At 43.8% G+C, this 15,720-nt stretch overlaps 1 long non-coding RNA gene across 1 annotated transcript in view; it reads left to right on the top strand.

Annotated features, from left to right (window-relative positions):
- The window catches only part of LOC144317708 (uncharacterized), a 32,526-nt gene extending 22,214 nt beyond the window's left edge, over positions 1–10,312 (top strand). The window contains exons 2-6 of the long non-coding RNA XR_013383718.1: positions 1,999–2,254; positions 3,451–3,748; positions 4,260–4,369; positions 7,809–7,929; positions 10,099–10,312. This is a non-coding gene — a long non-coding RNA (uncharacterized LOC144317708). The remainder of the gene's footprint in view (positions 1–1,998; positions 2,255–3,450; positions 3,749–4,259; positions 4,370–7,808; positions 7,930–10,098) is intronic.
- Positions 10,313–15,720: the final 5,408 nt, after the last annotated feature.

The following is a 15,720-nucleotide window of genomic DNA, read 5'->3' as shown; positions in this document are numbered from 1 at the left end:
AACAATTTGATCAATTTTACCACATGGTAAAGATTATAAACCAAAAACCTATAGCAAATATATTTATGGAGAAATTAAATGCATTCCCTTTGCAAAAGGTAGGATATCTTTTATAATTATAAATGTTTAATATTGGAGGTTCTAGACATCACTATGTTGTCATAGTTTCTTCTGTTGAAGAAAACCAAGGTTATGAAGATTGTCAGGGAGAGATAAAATGGCTGCATATTAGATAAGACTGAGCCTCTGGAGCCCCAATACCTGAGTTCAAATCCAGACTCTGCCTTTCAAGTTGTGTGGCCTTGGACAGATTCCTTCACTCTTCTTCATGTCTGCTTCCCCCTCTGTATCATGGGGAAAGAATGGTACCAACTTCCAAAAATAAGTAAGTGAATACCTAATTTTAGGTTTTTTCCAAATGAATGGCGGAAAAATAAAACGGCAGAGCCAGGCAGTAGGTTTGAGAGTGCTTTAATGGGGAGCGCTCCCGGGAGAGGTTCCGTGACTTGGAGAGGTGGCCCGAGTCAGGGAAGTCGCGCCGGGGTTGGGGAGTGTGGGGGTTTTTAAGCCTCATTGGTTCTGGGTCTGGATCTGGGTGGGTCCCTTGCCAAATTAGGCAAGGGAACACCGTGTCCCTAGGTGATTGACTGGGGGTGGGATAGTACAGACAATGGGGGGGTGGTCCCTGGCTGGAAGGTCCTGGGTGGAAAGTTTCAGTTTCTCATCTAGGCTTCGATTTACTGGAGATGATGTGGTGGTCATTACCGCTTTGGCGGGAAGATCAGCCATTTTGACCCAATTTGAGATGTCTGCCATTTTGAGTGCCCCTGTCTCTCAGCCAGTCCAACACCTAAGAAATTTATAGAATGGTGCCTGGTAAATAGTAAGCACCTCAACTGATGCTCATTATCATTGTATTGTTTTCCTTTAGTTCAGTGATTTTGAAATGCAAAGTGCTCAAGAACCCGTGTCGAAGTTCTTCTCTTTCTCATCTACCACCCATACCATGCTGTCTCTTCCTTTGCACTGTGTCCTTAGTACCAGCTCTGGGATGACTCCCGGGGGCCTCTGGCAATGCTTTCAGGCCTCCTGGTCTTCAGGACAATGGCGCCAGTGATGATACCTGCCATGCCTGCTACCAGACCCAGGGCACAGACCACAGTCTCCCTCTCTTAGGCACCTGGATCAGCTCCTAGGCCTCTGGGGCACAAAGGAAAGAGTTAGAAGGTGCAGAGGGCAGGAGGTGGCTTCAGATGTAGGGGTATGAAGGATTAGGAACCATGAGATCACCAGTGAGGTTTGAATAAAGTGACAATAAAACGCACGAGATTAAGGAAAGCAGATGCTGCAGAGAGATGGATCCTGGAAATAAAGATGGTTGTCAGGACAGCGTGGGCAAAGGGCGGGAGTTCCATACCCCAGTGCTGAAGGAGTGGCTGGTCCAGGCCCCAGTGCTCCACCTTGCAGTCATAGATGTCTTCAGGGCAGCCCGGATGGCTCAGCAATTTGGCGCTGCCTTTGGCCCAGGGCGTGATCCTGGAGACCCGGGATCAAGTCCCACGTCGGGCTCCCTGCATGGAGCCTGCTTCTCCCTCTGCCTGTGTCTCTGCCTCTCTCTCTCTGTGTGCCTATGAATAAATAAATAAAATCTTAAAAAAAAAAAAAAGAAAGAAAGAAAGAAATGCTTCCACGGGACGCCTGGGTGGCTCAGTGGTTGAGCGTTTGCCTTGGGCTCGGGTCGTGATCCTGGGGTCCTGGGATCGAATCCTGCATTGGGTTCCTCACGGGGAGCCTGCTTCTCCCTCTGCCTGTGTCTCTGCCTCTCTCTCTCTCTCTCTCTCTGTGTGTGTGTGTGTGTGTATGTGTGTGTGTGTCTCTCATGAATAAATAAAATCTTAAAAAAAAAAAGGAAGCAGAAAAGGCTTCCTCAGCCCCATATTCATTATTATATTCTCCTCTATATTCTTATGTTAACCTCATAGTTTACTCCCCACAGAGCTTTACTGTCTACCAGAGACGGAGCACCTGCTACGAGCTCAACGAGCTCAACGGGAGGCACCACTTGCTACACACAGAGCTCTTCGCGCAATTGGACAGCGCGGCGGGGGTGTTCGCGGCCGTGTCCGAGCTGGGCCGAGTAACTGCCAGGAACTGGAACGTCCCCGGGAGTTCCTGGCACTGAGACAGAGCGCCGTGGACACAGCGTGCAAGCACATCTTCGACCTGGACCAGGGTTTCACGCTGCAGCGCAGAGGTGACAGGGCGGGTGTGAAGGAGACACTCTGGGAGGAGAGGGCGGGGCTTGGGCAGCAGAGGAGGGGAGCGCCCCAGCACCCCCCTCCCCGCGCCCCAGAGGAAGCCAGGAAACACTTAGGTTAAAATGAAGAACAAATCAAGCTATTTCATTTCTTCTCTCTCTCTCTCTTTTTTTTAAAGATTTATTTATTTATTCATGTGAGAGAGAGAGAGGCAGAGACATAGGCAGAGGAAGAAGCAGGCTCTTCCCAGGAGCCGTACGTGGGACTCGATCCCAGATCCCGGGATCATGACCTGAACCAAAGGCAGCCGCCCAACTGCTGAGCCACCCAGGTGTCCCTATTTCTTCTCTTTTTTTAAGGAGAGGATCAGACTGCTAGATCAAAGGAAATCTATAGGCTGAATATATTCGGATTTCAAGATAGTATCTCTCAGGATTACACATCCTTTTGACCCAGATGAGAACATGTAAATTCAGGGAGCTCCCATAGCTGGTTCAAGATTTCTGCTCAAAGAATTTTAGTTACTGTCACTTACATTTCTGGCAAAAAATGTTACAGAGCACAGACTCTGGCCCTCTTCTGTTCTTTGCTCTTTCTTTACTGGTCATTTACAAGGTCATTCTTAGAACATTGGAATGTTTCATTCCATTTTTCCTACTGTGTTGCCCATCTTCTCCCGCTAAGTAGCTTCATAGGTGATAGGACTCATCTTTAACATCTGAGAAGTCAATGTGACAAGAAAACAGCTAAATGCACTGCTCTGGCCATCTCAGCTGTCATAACAAGATTCTCTTTCCCTCCTAGTCCAGCCTAAAGTGAACGTCTCCCCCTCCAAGAAGGGACGCCTGCAGCATCACAACCTGCTTGCAGGCCACGTGTCAGATTTCTCTACAGGCCACATTCAAGTCCGCTGGTTCTTTTTTTTTTTTTTTTTTTTTTTTTTTTTGTGATAGTCACAGAGAGAGAGAGAGAATGAGGCAGAGACACAGGCAGAGGGAGAAGCAGGCTCCATGCACCGGGAGCCCGACGTGGGATTCGATCCCGGGTCTCCAGGATCGCGCCCTGGGCCAAAGGCAGGCGCCAAACCACTGCGCCACCCAGGGATCCCATGTCCGCTGGTTCTTGAATGGACAGGAGGAAACAGCTGTTTTTTTTTTTTTTTTTAAAGATTTTTATTTATTTATCATGACAGACACAGAGAGAAAGAGAGGCAGAGACACAGGCAGAGGGAGAAGCAGGCTCCATGCAGGGAGCCCGACGTGGGATTTGATCCTGAGTCTCTAGCATCACGCCCTGGGCCGAAGGCAGCGCTAAACCACTGAGCCACCCAGGGATCCCAACAGCTGGGGTTTTATCCACCAATTTGATCCATAATGGAGACTGGACCTTCCAGATCCTGGTGATGTTGGAAATGACCCTTCAGCAGGGAGACATCTACACCTGCCAAGTAGAGCACCCCAGCCTGGACGGTCCTGTCACTGTGGAATGGAGTGAGTTACTCCCTGCTGGCCCTCCAGACTCCAGGCTCTGAGGTCTGCTCATTTTGTCTTGTGTCACTACACTATACTACAACTACACTACCCCATGTTGTTCCTCATCCACCCAACGGTGGTCTTGGCTGGGAACAGTGAAGGTCTGGCAATTCTCCCGTACGTTTATCCTGCTCTGGGGGAGTCTAAAGAATCTCTCCTTGTCAAATAACAACTCAGAAAGGCAGTCACCTTCATGACTGGCCCTCAGACATGACAACACCTCTCCCTTCGGTCTCTTAAGTTTGGACTTAATAGGCTGATCTAAAACTCGCATTTGCCTCCTGTAGAAGTCATCACTCTGAGGCCCAGAACTTTAGAGTGCCTTCTGCCTCTACCCCTTTTCCATAGTGCCTCCAAGCTTGGCCTTTCTTTTCTCTCCGTGGTAGATTAGATCAGGCTCCAGGTGTCAAACAGGGCCTTGAGGTTGTGGCAGGTGGAGGTGAGACTCACCCTGACTTCTGTTCCCCAGGGGTACATCAGATTCTGCCTGGAGCAAGATGCTGGCTGGAGTTGGAGGCTTTGTGCTAGGGCTCATTGCCCTCTTGGTGAGCTTCATTCTCCATTTTAGAAGCCAGTGAGGTAAGAAACTTCTGGAAAGGGGTTGATACTGTCTTTCCACTGTCTCACTACTCTTCAGTGATGAAGTTGTGACAAAAAGGCAAAACAAGAGACTGAAAGAGGCCTCTGAAATCAGATGCTGATAAGCCAAAGGCAGCCCTGGAGGAAAGAAGATGCCTAGCCAAGGTCTGATCCAATAAGATACCGGAGGCTGCCAAAGTTACCCTATCCTACAGGGTGTTCTTTTCAGCCTGGGGTAGACTCACACCTAAAGTGTGACATGGGGACTGTGGTGGAAATTTTTGGATAATTTTCTAAGATGCTGTTGCTCCTTACTCTCTAGATGACCAAATTCATCTTCCCTCAGGATGACAGGGACCTCAACCAACAGATGGTATTTCTGCTCCCTTCTTCCTTCTTGGGATATAATTCATGTCATTGCAACATAAGACTGGGAGCATTCAATGAGTATGCTATGTTCAGGATAGATCATAGAAAGTGCCCTGAGAATGAGGAGAAACTCAAACACTCCACCTTTCTTGCAAGTTGAGCCAAATTGCCCCCAACTCTTGATGCCATTTTCCTCTTTAGGTGGATGTGGCCACAGAGCATGACTTTGCTCCATTGCTGAAGGAAACTTCAGAAACTCTCTTCCATTGCTCAGTAGGCCAACATTCAGCCTACCTCTGTAATTTTTTTCTCTCTTTTCTCTTTTTTCTCTAGAGGGAAAGAAAATGTAGCCTTTGAGCTTCAGATGTTTTAAATTCTTCTTCTGAGGCACCTGAGTGGCTCAGTTGGTTAAGCATCTGCCTTCGGCTCAGGTCATGATCTCAGGGTCCTGGGATGGAGCCCCGTGTCCCTGGGATCAAGCCCTGGGTAGAGCTCCCTGCTCAGTGGGGAGTCTGCTTCTCCCTCTGCTCCTTCCTCTACCCCCCAGTCTCCACCCCCCACTGGTGCTTGCTTTCATACTCTTTCTTTTTCTCTCTCTCCCTCAAATAAATAAATAAATTCTTTAAAAATAAATGGAAATAAATAAATTCTCATTCTTCTTCGTAGGGTTCCTGAACTGATCTCAAACATCACATGTAGCCTTGAAACAAGCAGTTCTGCTATTCCTGTTATCCAGTAAAGTCCCACCTCCAGAAAGGAGATTATGGCTAAATTGTGCCCCCTGATATCAGTTTCCGAGTCGCAGCATTTTCATTCAATTTACTTCTTTCTCAAGTTCTCCCAATCTATAGAGTGACCTTCCCTGAGGAACATAAACTATCTAAATCCAATATTATTCTCTTTTTTTTTTTTTGAGAGGAGGGAGATAAATATGGTCATGTGACCATGTTTATGGTTGAAGGGTTCGATGATCATTGTTGTTTCACGCAGGCATGGAGAAATAACCTTCTTGATGGGTTATTGATTGACCCATTCTCCTTATTGAATAGAAGGCCAACTGATAATGAATCTCCTAAAATTTGCTCTACTTCATTGTAGATGATTAAATTCATGCTGCATTCTTACTAGCGAGGGGTGGAACCATTACTCCTAGAAATCCCAGATGGAACAGACACTGAGCCTGGATTTTGCCATTGACATTTATATAGGACTAATAAAGCATGTCAATCATTAATAATATGCTTTCCAAGTGTAAAAGTCAACATAAGATCAGAATTGTAAATAATAGGTTTATTAGATCACCCAAAACACTTTCCCTTCTGAGTCATTCAGTAGAAAGTACATCTCTAGTTCCAAAAAGGTCAAAGATATGTGTATACCAGATTTTTCAGACATAGGCCAGCTTTTAGAATACAGTTCATTATACTTCTTATAAATCTCTTTAATTAATGTTTTAGACTAAGACAGAAATCATATTTTTTTCAGACATTTCATGGTATGGTGTGCCACCTAAGACCATTACTATTACTATATAATAGTCATCAGGAAAACTAATTCTTGTAATATTTATAGATTAGTATCATTTTTCAAAATGACAGTGCCTTAGCCAAGCTTAAAGAGTTTTTCTGGGCAGCCCGGGTGGCTCAGCGGTTTAGCGCTGCCTTCAGCCCAGGGTGTGGTCCTGGACACCCAGGATCGAGTCCCACATCAGGCTCCCTGCATGGAGACTGCTTCTCCCTCTGCCTGTGTCTCTGCCTCTCTCTCTCTCTCTCTGTGTCTCTCATGATAAATAAATAAAATCTTAAAAAAAAAAAAAAACAATGCTTATGGGACACCTGGGTGGCTCAGCGGTTAAGTGTCTGCCTTCGACTCAGGGCATTATCCTGGGGTCCCAGGATCAAGTCCCTCATAGGACTCCCTGCGTGGAGCCTGCTTCTCCCTCTGCCTCTGTGTTTTTCATGAATAAATAAATAAAATCTTAAAAAAAAAAGAGTTTTTCTTTCTTAACTGACCTTCTACATAAAATCAATTTGATTAAATATTATAAACTATGACTATAAGTTAGTTTTTGGTGATTTTAAATACAAGATAGCCACCTTGTGATCAAATATGGGGCTGTGTCAGGGGTCTCCATGACCACCCAGATTAGGTTATTCACTAGGAGGAATCATATAGTTGTACTCATGGCTTAGATTTATTACAGCAAAGGTTTACAAAGCAGAGTCAGTCAAGGGAAAAGGTACATGTGGCAAAGCCCAGAAAAACCAGGTGCAAGCTTCCAAAAGCCCTCTCCCTTTGGAGCCAGAGGGCACACTTAATTCCTCCAGCCATGAGTTGTGACTACACAAATATTGTCTGCCAGGAAAGCTCAGCACACGGCACTCAGGATTTTTACTGGGGCCTGGTCATGTAAGCACCATCTACCTAGCACATACAAAAATTCCAGAGTCACAGAAGGAAAGCAGGTGTTCAGCATAAACCATATTTTTATACAGTTTAGGTACAATTTAGGCACATTCTTATTAGATCTGAGAATTCAAGTTCCCAGATGCCAGGCAGAGGCCACCTTTGTACTCAGGCCAAAAAAATAGTAGATGGACCTGCTATGTTACATCTTTCCTGCACAGGAGCAAGCCATCCATTTTGCTGACAATTTTTAAAATAACATGAGTACCCATTTTTAAAAAAGATTTTATGTATTTATTCACGAGAGACACACACACAGAGGCAGAGACATAGGCAGAGGGAAAAGCAGGTTCCCTGCGGGGACTCCAATGCAAGACCCGATTCCATGACCTCGAGATCATGACCTGAGCTGAAGGCAGATGCTCAACCACTGAGCCACCCAGGTGTCCCCATGAGTATTCATTTTTCTCAAAGAAAGACATACATTGATACAGAATGCACCCTTGAAGACTAGTTTTCTGGAAACATGGGTTGTTGCGGAAGACATAGAGTTAAATTCATATAATATTTTTCATTATTGTTATTATGTGAAATTATTATTATATTTTATGAATCCTATTAGCATTTAAGCGGGTTTTTAAGAAGTAATCCCTATGCCCAATAGGTGACTCGAACTCACAACCGCGAGACCAAGAGCTGCTCTCTTCAATGTCAGAACCACCCTGGTTTCCTTGGATTTAACAGTTTTTGAATAGCTGAAGTACAAGCAAAGGATGCAGATGAAGGTAATCTGTTCCTTGAAGTTTTTATCTTTTGTTCAATGATATGAGAAATTACACGTGCTTCCTAGCCTGTGATATTTCTAGTAGAGGACATGGGTAGCCCACCTCTCAGTGCCCCAAATGAGAAAGTTAAGCTGTAGTTCATATGTCTACTCTCAATTGCCTTGGAAAAATGAGAAAGGCAATCCACTTAGTGCCCAAAGAATTTCACATGCAAGAAGATTGACTATGAATGAGCCTGTCATTGCCTGCACTGCCTAAAATAAGAGACATTTCACTACTTCAGATTTTGATAAGAACAAACAAGTCTTGTCAACAGAGGACTGATAAACCAGCATTTCTAAAGCATAATTGTTAATTTAATATTATCTTGAGTCATAATTAAAAGCGACTTAGTTTTAAAACATTTGCCTATTATCTTAGAGTCCTGAACATTTCACCCTCTGTTTATTTTTTAAAAAGATTTTATTTATTCATGAGAGACACACACACAGAGAGAGAGGGAGGCAGAGACACAGGCAGAGGGAGAAGCAGGCTCCGCGCTGGGAGCCCGATACGAGACTCGATCCCCAGACTCCGGGATCACGCCCTGAGCCAAAGGCAGATATTCAACCTCTGAGCCACCCAGGTGTCCCTGCTTATTTTTTTTTTAAGATTTTATTGATTTATTTGACAGAGACAGAGAGAGCACAAGCAGGGCGAGAGGAAAAGGGAGAGGGAGAAGCAAGCTCCCCATGTAGAGCCTGATGTGGGGTTCAATCCCAGGACCCCAGGATCATGACCTGAGCCGAAGGCAGCCGCTTAGCCAACTGAGCCACCAGATTCCCCTCACCCTCTGCTTATAGAACAGAACCAATACATTAGTTTAGGGTTTGACAAGGAGGAGGGGGGTCTCTCTGATTTTCTGTTTGCCAAGAATTCCTCCTCACATGACGTCATCAGAGGACAGTCAAAAAGCCTGAGTTACTTAGAATTCTAACTATTGAGTCAGGTTCTGAAGCATGCCCTCTTGAGGGTAGAGGATTGTCATTTGGAAATATAATAGGAAAATTTCTTTTTCATAACAGATAAATTACTTAGTGCTTCTGTCCTTTCCTTCTTTTTAAAAAACCTACATTGACGCTTTATTTGAAACAGTTCTGAGTTTAAGGGTTCTCTCCTTAAAAAAAAAAAAAAATTAAATAAGCTCCACACCCAAAGTGGAGCTTGAACTCAAACCCTGAGACCAAGGGTCCCATGCTCTCTCTACCTGCTGAGCCAGCCAGGAACCACTGACTGCACTGGCCAGGCACCAAGGGTTCTTTCTTGGATCAAATGAGTGAGAACCCAAAGCAAGGAGGGGAAAAAAAGAAAAAAGATACTTATCAGTTTGAAAGTCCCAGTTTATCTTTCTACAATTAAATTAGGAGGAGAAAAATGAAGAACACCCTGGTAGCAGGAAGAAGCAAGAGTCTTCCAGGGTCTGGCATTTGATGAGCTAGATATTCAGTTACTATGCATTTCCACACGCATGCCTGACTCCAGGTTACTCTTCTGTCCTATAACTACATTGCTGGCAGGACTGTTGTTGCCACAGTAGCTGGCTGTGCCCCAGACAAACAGGGTGTGGGTCTGTTCCCACAGATCTTTATCCCAGTCTTCATAGCAAGGAGGGCACTGCCATGTGCTCTCAGCCAGTCTCTTGTCCTAGGTTTCTGATTTGGTTGACAACATCCTTCTCAGTACAGCCTTTATCACCACAGCCTGAGGGTGTGATGACTGATCTCAGCCCCAGGAACCTGGTGGTGAGCACTGAAGGACAAACAGCCAATGTGCCTCATCAGGATGATTCTTTCTGCACTTGATAAGGAAACCAGCAGGTCCCTATCTGACGGGTTAGAAACCCATCACAGGGGCATTGAATAGGTTTTCAGGCTCCAGGGACTCGGTGTAAGCTTCTTCCGTGTTGTACATGAAGGAGCTGAGCCCAAGTGCTCGGTCAACAGCCTTCTCGCCGCAACCGCGCCCCAGCTCCGCTCACTTCCGACTCCTGACGGTAGGGGGTTGTCCTTTCCTTCTTTATTCAACAACTGTAGGTATTAAAACTGTAGGGTATTTTTAATCCTCGTGAGAAATGCTCCCTTTTTTTTGTTTGTTTGTTTTGTTTTGTTTGTTTGTTTGTTTGTTTTTTAGGAAGAAGCATTGCAAGGATCTGAATTTTAAATGTGCTTTAAAGCTCAAAAATATCAGGTGGGATCCCGTCATCACCTAGTGGCCAACAGTGGAATCCACACTTGGAACAAGATGTGAGGGAATTTGTCAATTTGGGAAAGTGCCAGCGTTTTTAGCAAAAAAGTTAGAGAAAAAGTTAGGCATACAAAAGCCAAAATAAATATGGCCAAATGTAGAGGCTTTGGCAGCGCCAGTGCTTCAGTGGTCTGGCTCTGCCTTTAACAGCAGCCACGAAAATATGCTAATCATTGCTCTGTCACTAAACAAACCCTAGTCATATTTTTACATGACTGAATATAAAGAAAACATACCAAGAGAAGGAAACCCTTCAACATCAACTTTGGAAAGAAGAAGGACTACATAACTAGAGAGAGTTAGTATCTGTAAAGTGAATGTGATCATCAGAAAACATCTAGACCCTGTGCTTGTCCAACAGAACTTCCTGCTATGGTAGAAAATGTCCTGTGTCTGAGCTGTCCCATCAAGTAGCCACTGGCCACAGGTACTTTTGGGCATTGAAAATGCTAATGGCTAGTGCACTAAGGAGATGAATTTTTCATTTAATTTTAAATTGTTTACATTTAAATTGTCCTAGCCACATGTGACTAATAGCTACTGGAGAGGCAGAGTAGAGTCTACAATCTTTCTCTAAAAACATGTAGGCCCTCTCTTAGTAGCTTTTGGTGGAGGCAGAAACATCTGCAGGTGAAAACTGCTACAGAATTGAAAAGTGAAAAAAAATTAGAGAAGCAAGGGAAGATGGAAATAAACTGTCTTGTCTGGTCACAGCTCATTAAATTTGGGGATATGAGAGTCCCCAAAACATAACAAGCCCACTAGCAAGTTAATAAAATTACAGAGGAGGGTAAGGAAGCACCAGCAATCCAATTCTACCACATACAGACGCCTCAACCATAGAAATGATCTTGGCAAGCTTTCAACTCACTCAGTTTCAAAGTGCTGGGAACCAAGCCAAAGGAAATCACAAAGACAAAGAGCTCATAAACTTGACGAACACATTTCTCCTGGTACAGAAAGGGAGCGCTTCAGCACACCTCCTTTCATTCCTCTGTAAGTTTAAAGAGTTTTGCCCTGAAGATCAAGCCAGACCCCCTCCAAGGACAGCACTAAAAAGGCCCAAGGTCTGTCCCTCCAGACCTGTTACAATATTAGATCTGTCTGGAGACACTCTAGACTCTGTAGAACACTTTGGACCAAGGAAAATATCCCAGAATTCTAGGAACCTTGGGATACAGGATCAACAGCAACTTTTAATTAGGAAAATCTAATCTAATAAGAGGGCTATTTTTAATATTGGGACATGTGGAGGACAAGCATCTAAGGTGACAGCAGTTGAGATAACATTGAAGGAGTGACGCCTGGGTGGCTCAGCAGTTGGGTGCCTGCCTTCGGCTCAGGGCGTGATCCTTGAGTCCTGGGATTGAGTCCCACATCAGGCTCCCCCCAGGGAGCCTGCTTCTCCCTCTGCCTGTGTCTCTGCCTCTCTCTCTTTCTCTCTCTCTCTGTGTCTCATGAATAAATAAATAAAATATTTTTTAAAAAGAGAGATAACATTGAAGGAGTTTAGTTTACAGAAAACCCAAAAAGTTTCAGTGGTGATTTCACCTGTCCCTGGGTATGTTATTTGACTTTACTAATGCAACTCTGGAAATTGGAAAAGCTACCACTTCGAACCTCTGGAGTTCCACTTCCCCACACAAAATAATAATAATAATAATAAGAAGAAGAAGAAGAAGAAGAAGAAGAGAATATGTAAAATAACAATTATGATAAAATAGTTGGAGAACCTAGAGATACCCATCCCACCAATAGAACTCATTGACAGTCAAAAGGTAGTTAACTGTGAATCATAGCAATATTAGGAAGATTAGCTAATCTTTAAGTAGTACTTAATAAATGCCAGGGGCTGTTCTAAGTACAAATATTTAACTCATCTAGTTGTAAAAATAAATAAATAAATAAATAAATAAATAAATAAATAAATAAATAAATAAATAAAATGTGGCTAGCACTGTACCTGCTATCATTTCCTCAGTAAAAGATCTTGCTAAATCTATCCTTGACTAGCATACATGCATCCATCTGGCTGGTGCATTCTTTTGAATACCAATAAATTATGTTCACCATCAGTTTGCTTTCATTTGGCTGCCGCAACAAGCCACATTGGCTATATTACCACAGTGACTTCTTCCACCCTGAGGCATAATCCAATAAAACAGAATTTAAACAGATGACCTGATAGGTGATGGGTATTAATGAAGGCACTCATTGTGATGAGCACTGGCTGTTGTATGTAAGAGATGAATCGCTGAATTCTACTCCAGAAACCAATATTGTACTGTGTGTTAACTGAGTAAAATTTAGATTAAAAAAAAAAAAGAAAGAGGGACACCTGGGTGGCTCGGCAGTTGAGCATCTGCCTTCAGCTCAGGGCATGATTCTGGTGTGGGGATTGAGTCCCGCATTGGGCTCCCTATCTAGCTATCTGTGAGACTGCTTCTCCCTCTGCCTATGTCTCTGCCTCTCTCTCTCTGTGTCTCTCATGGATAAATAAATAAAATCTTTTTTTAATTTAATTTAATTTAAAAAAAAAAAAAAAAAAGAAGGGTGCCTGGGTGGCTCAGTAGGTTAAGCCTTTGGCTCAGGTTAGTTAGTATCCCAGAGTTCTGGGATCAAGCCCTGCATTGGTCTCCCTGCTCAGTGGGGAGCCTGCTTCTCCCTCTCTCTCTGACCCTCTCCCCCAACTCCTGCACTCATGCTCTCGCTTTCTCTCTCTCTCTCTCTCTCTCTCCCTCCCTCCCTCCCTCCCTTTTTAAAAAAGATTTTATTTATTCATGAGGGACAGAGAGAGCGGCAGAGACACAGGCAGAGGGAGAAGCAGGCTCCCCGTGGAAGCCTGATGAGGGACTCAATCCCAGGATCCCAGGATTACAATCTGAGCCAAAAGCAGATGCTCAACCACTGAACCACCCAGGTGCCCCCTTTCTCTCTTTCTTATCTCAAATACATAAATAAAGTCTTTAAAAAAAAAAAAAAGAAAGAAAATAAACAGATAACCTAAATCCAATTCAGGTATTAAAATTGTTCATTACACTAATGACAAACTAACCAGGAATCACTTGAAAACAATTGTACCCGTGAGGAACTTTTTTTTTGGGGGGGGGAAGGGAGCATAGCCTCTACCTTGATTGTTGTGGTGATTACACAATGAATGTTTGTCAAAACTCCTAGAACAATTCAGCTAAGAAGGATAAATTTTACTGGGTATAAATCATATCTCAGTAATACTGATTTTTAAAAAGTACTGCACCCAAAAACTCTGTCTTCCCTTATTGATTTTATGATTAAAATTTCAGTAAACTTTTGGGAAGAAAAATTCTTCCCGAGATCAGGCAAAAGCCTTTGCCCTTGAAACTCTCCACCCAAGAAAGGATAAAAGGAATCAATTGGTATGTTTTAATTCTCCATATCCCACATCCAAATTAAACTTGGGGCTCTTCACCAATTAGTAAAAACGGATCCAAATTTATTTTTTTTTATCCAAATTTAGACAGTCCTTAAAGAGCAAGATGCCTTTGCGCTGTGCTAATGCAGCAGCCACTAGTGACATATGGCTACTTAGATTAATTAAATAAAATAAAAAATAAAATTCCTTAGGGGTGCTAATCACATTTCAAACGCTCAATAGCTATCTAGGGCCAGTGGCCACCATACTGGATCGCACAGAAGTAGAATATTTCCATCATCCCAGAAAGTTATATTAGATAATACGGCTTTAGAGGCTAAATAGGTCTTCAGATCACTGGAGTCTGGTGATTTAAGACATACATAACTAGGGATGCCTGGATGGCTCAGCCGTTGGCCATCTACATTCGGCTCAGGGTGTGATCCCGGAGTTCTGGGATCGAGTCCCACATTGGGCTCCCTGCATGGAGCCTGCTTCTCCCTCTGCCTGTGTCTCTGCCTCTCTGTGTCTCTCATGAATAAATAAATAAAATCTTTAAAAGAAAAAGACCTACATAACTATATGGCATATGTCTCTGAGAATTCAACTGGATGGCCTTGCTAACAAATTAAAATCATCTTTAAAGGATGCATATTGTAGCTATTCTACTGATGCTCCAATAAGGCCAATGACCTCAGAGACAGGCAAATCAATAGAGGCAACCCATGGTGGAGTCATGAAGGAAAGTGTGTTGCTCTGGGTGCCTCCAAAACAGCCTCCAGAAATCCCTAGTAGGAAGTTTGCCAGCAAAACAAAATAAGCAGCCTATTTGTTTTTAATCTCCTGTTTCATGCTTTGCCTAGAACTGTTGGCATTTAGGCCACCATTGATTGGTAGATTACATTGGATTGTCCCTCCCCTCATTAAGGCAAGAAGTATGCTTTTAAACTAATGATTTTTATGGAAATTAAGAGACTGCCTTATTGATAAAAGCCGCTGCACAATCCCCCATTTCTGGATCTTACTCAAAAAATTGTTTAGAGACATGGCACAGCAGAAAACACTACTCTTTCCCCAATATCCATAATCCCTGATTCCTTAATAGAATTTTCCATTTTACGAGGGCACATGGACTTCCAGAATCAGTACTAGTTTCCCATTCTCCTCTCCAGTTATGTACAGTCACACATAAATTCTGTTCACTAAAGGAGTAGTGGAAGGGGAGGTGAGAAGGGGGATGGGGTGACTGGGTGACGGGCACTGAGGGGGGCACTTGACGGGATGAGCACTGGATGTTCATCCCATGAACACTGGGTGGCAAATCGAACACTGGATGGCAAATCGAACTCCAATAAAAAATACACAGAAAAAATTCTGTTCAGTAACCTTTATGCAAAACAGCTGTGTGCAACTTCTAGAAAGTGACCTTAGAAAAAGGGAGATGGGTTCTTCTTTCCTCTTCCCCCTTTCTGCTGATTGGAATATAGACATGGAAGCTGGAACTCAAGCAGTCAGTCATCCTGGACCCGAGCAGGAAGAGCCATGTTGAAGCTGGTGGAACAAGATAGAAGGAATCTGAATCCCTGACACTGTGAGAGACCGTACCAGGCCTGGGGTTCTACGTGAGAAAGACATGTCTATCCTGGTTAAGCCACGATTGCTCTCCCAGTTCAACCTAATCTTAAGCAACATATACAGCATCTCTGGTTCACGCCAAAACATAACAAAAGTAGACTCACAGAAATATAAAATGGAGCTCTCGGCGCGCACCTCCCTCGAGCAGCAGATCCAGTAAAATGGCAGAATGGCTTCCTCCAGTCCTGGCACAGCACTTCACTAACTGCTCGCTCACAAGCTGTTTATCTTCTTGGTAATCGCACCTTACGTGGTGCCTCGTCCAACATCACACATCTCCATGGTGCTTGTTAGTAAGGAGCAAGTGAGGTTCTGTGCACCCCAGAAATGGGATGAGGAAGGATACCAGACGCCGCTGTGTGTGGCACTGGGCGCGTGGTGAGTGTAGGGCCATCGCTAATGGTTTCAGGAAGGACCTGGTATAGACTTATTTGTGGAAATCAATCAATATCACACCTCAGTGGCAGTTACACATTTCAGTT

Source organism: Canis aureus, chromosome 7 (assembly GCF_053574225.1).
Source record: "Canis aureus isolate CA01 chromosome 7, VMU_Caureus_v.1.0, whole genome shotgun sequence".
Taxonomy (NCBI): domain Eukaryota; kingdom Metazoa; phylum Chordata; class Mammalia; order Carnivora; family Canidae; genus Canis; species Canis aureus.
Note: the sequence above shows the minus strand (reverse complement) of the source record. Positions and strands in the feature narration are given on the sequence as shown.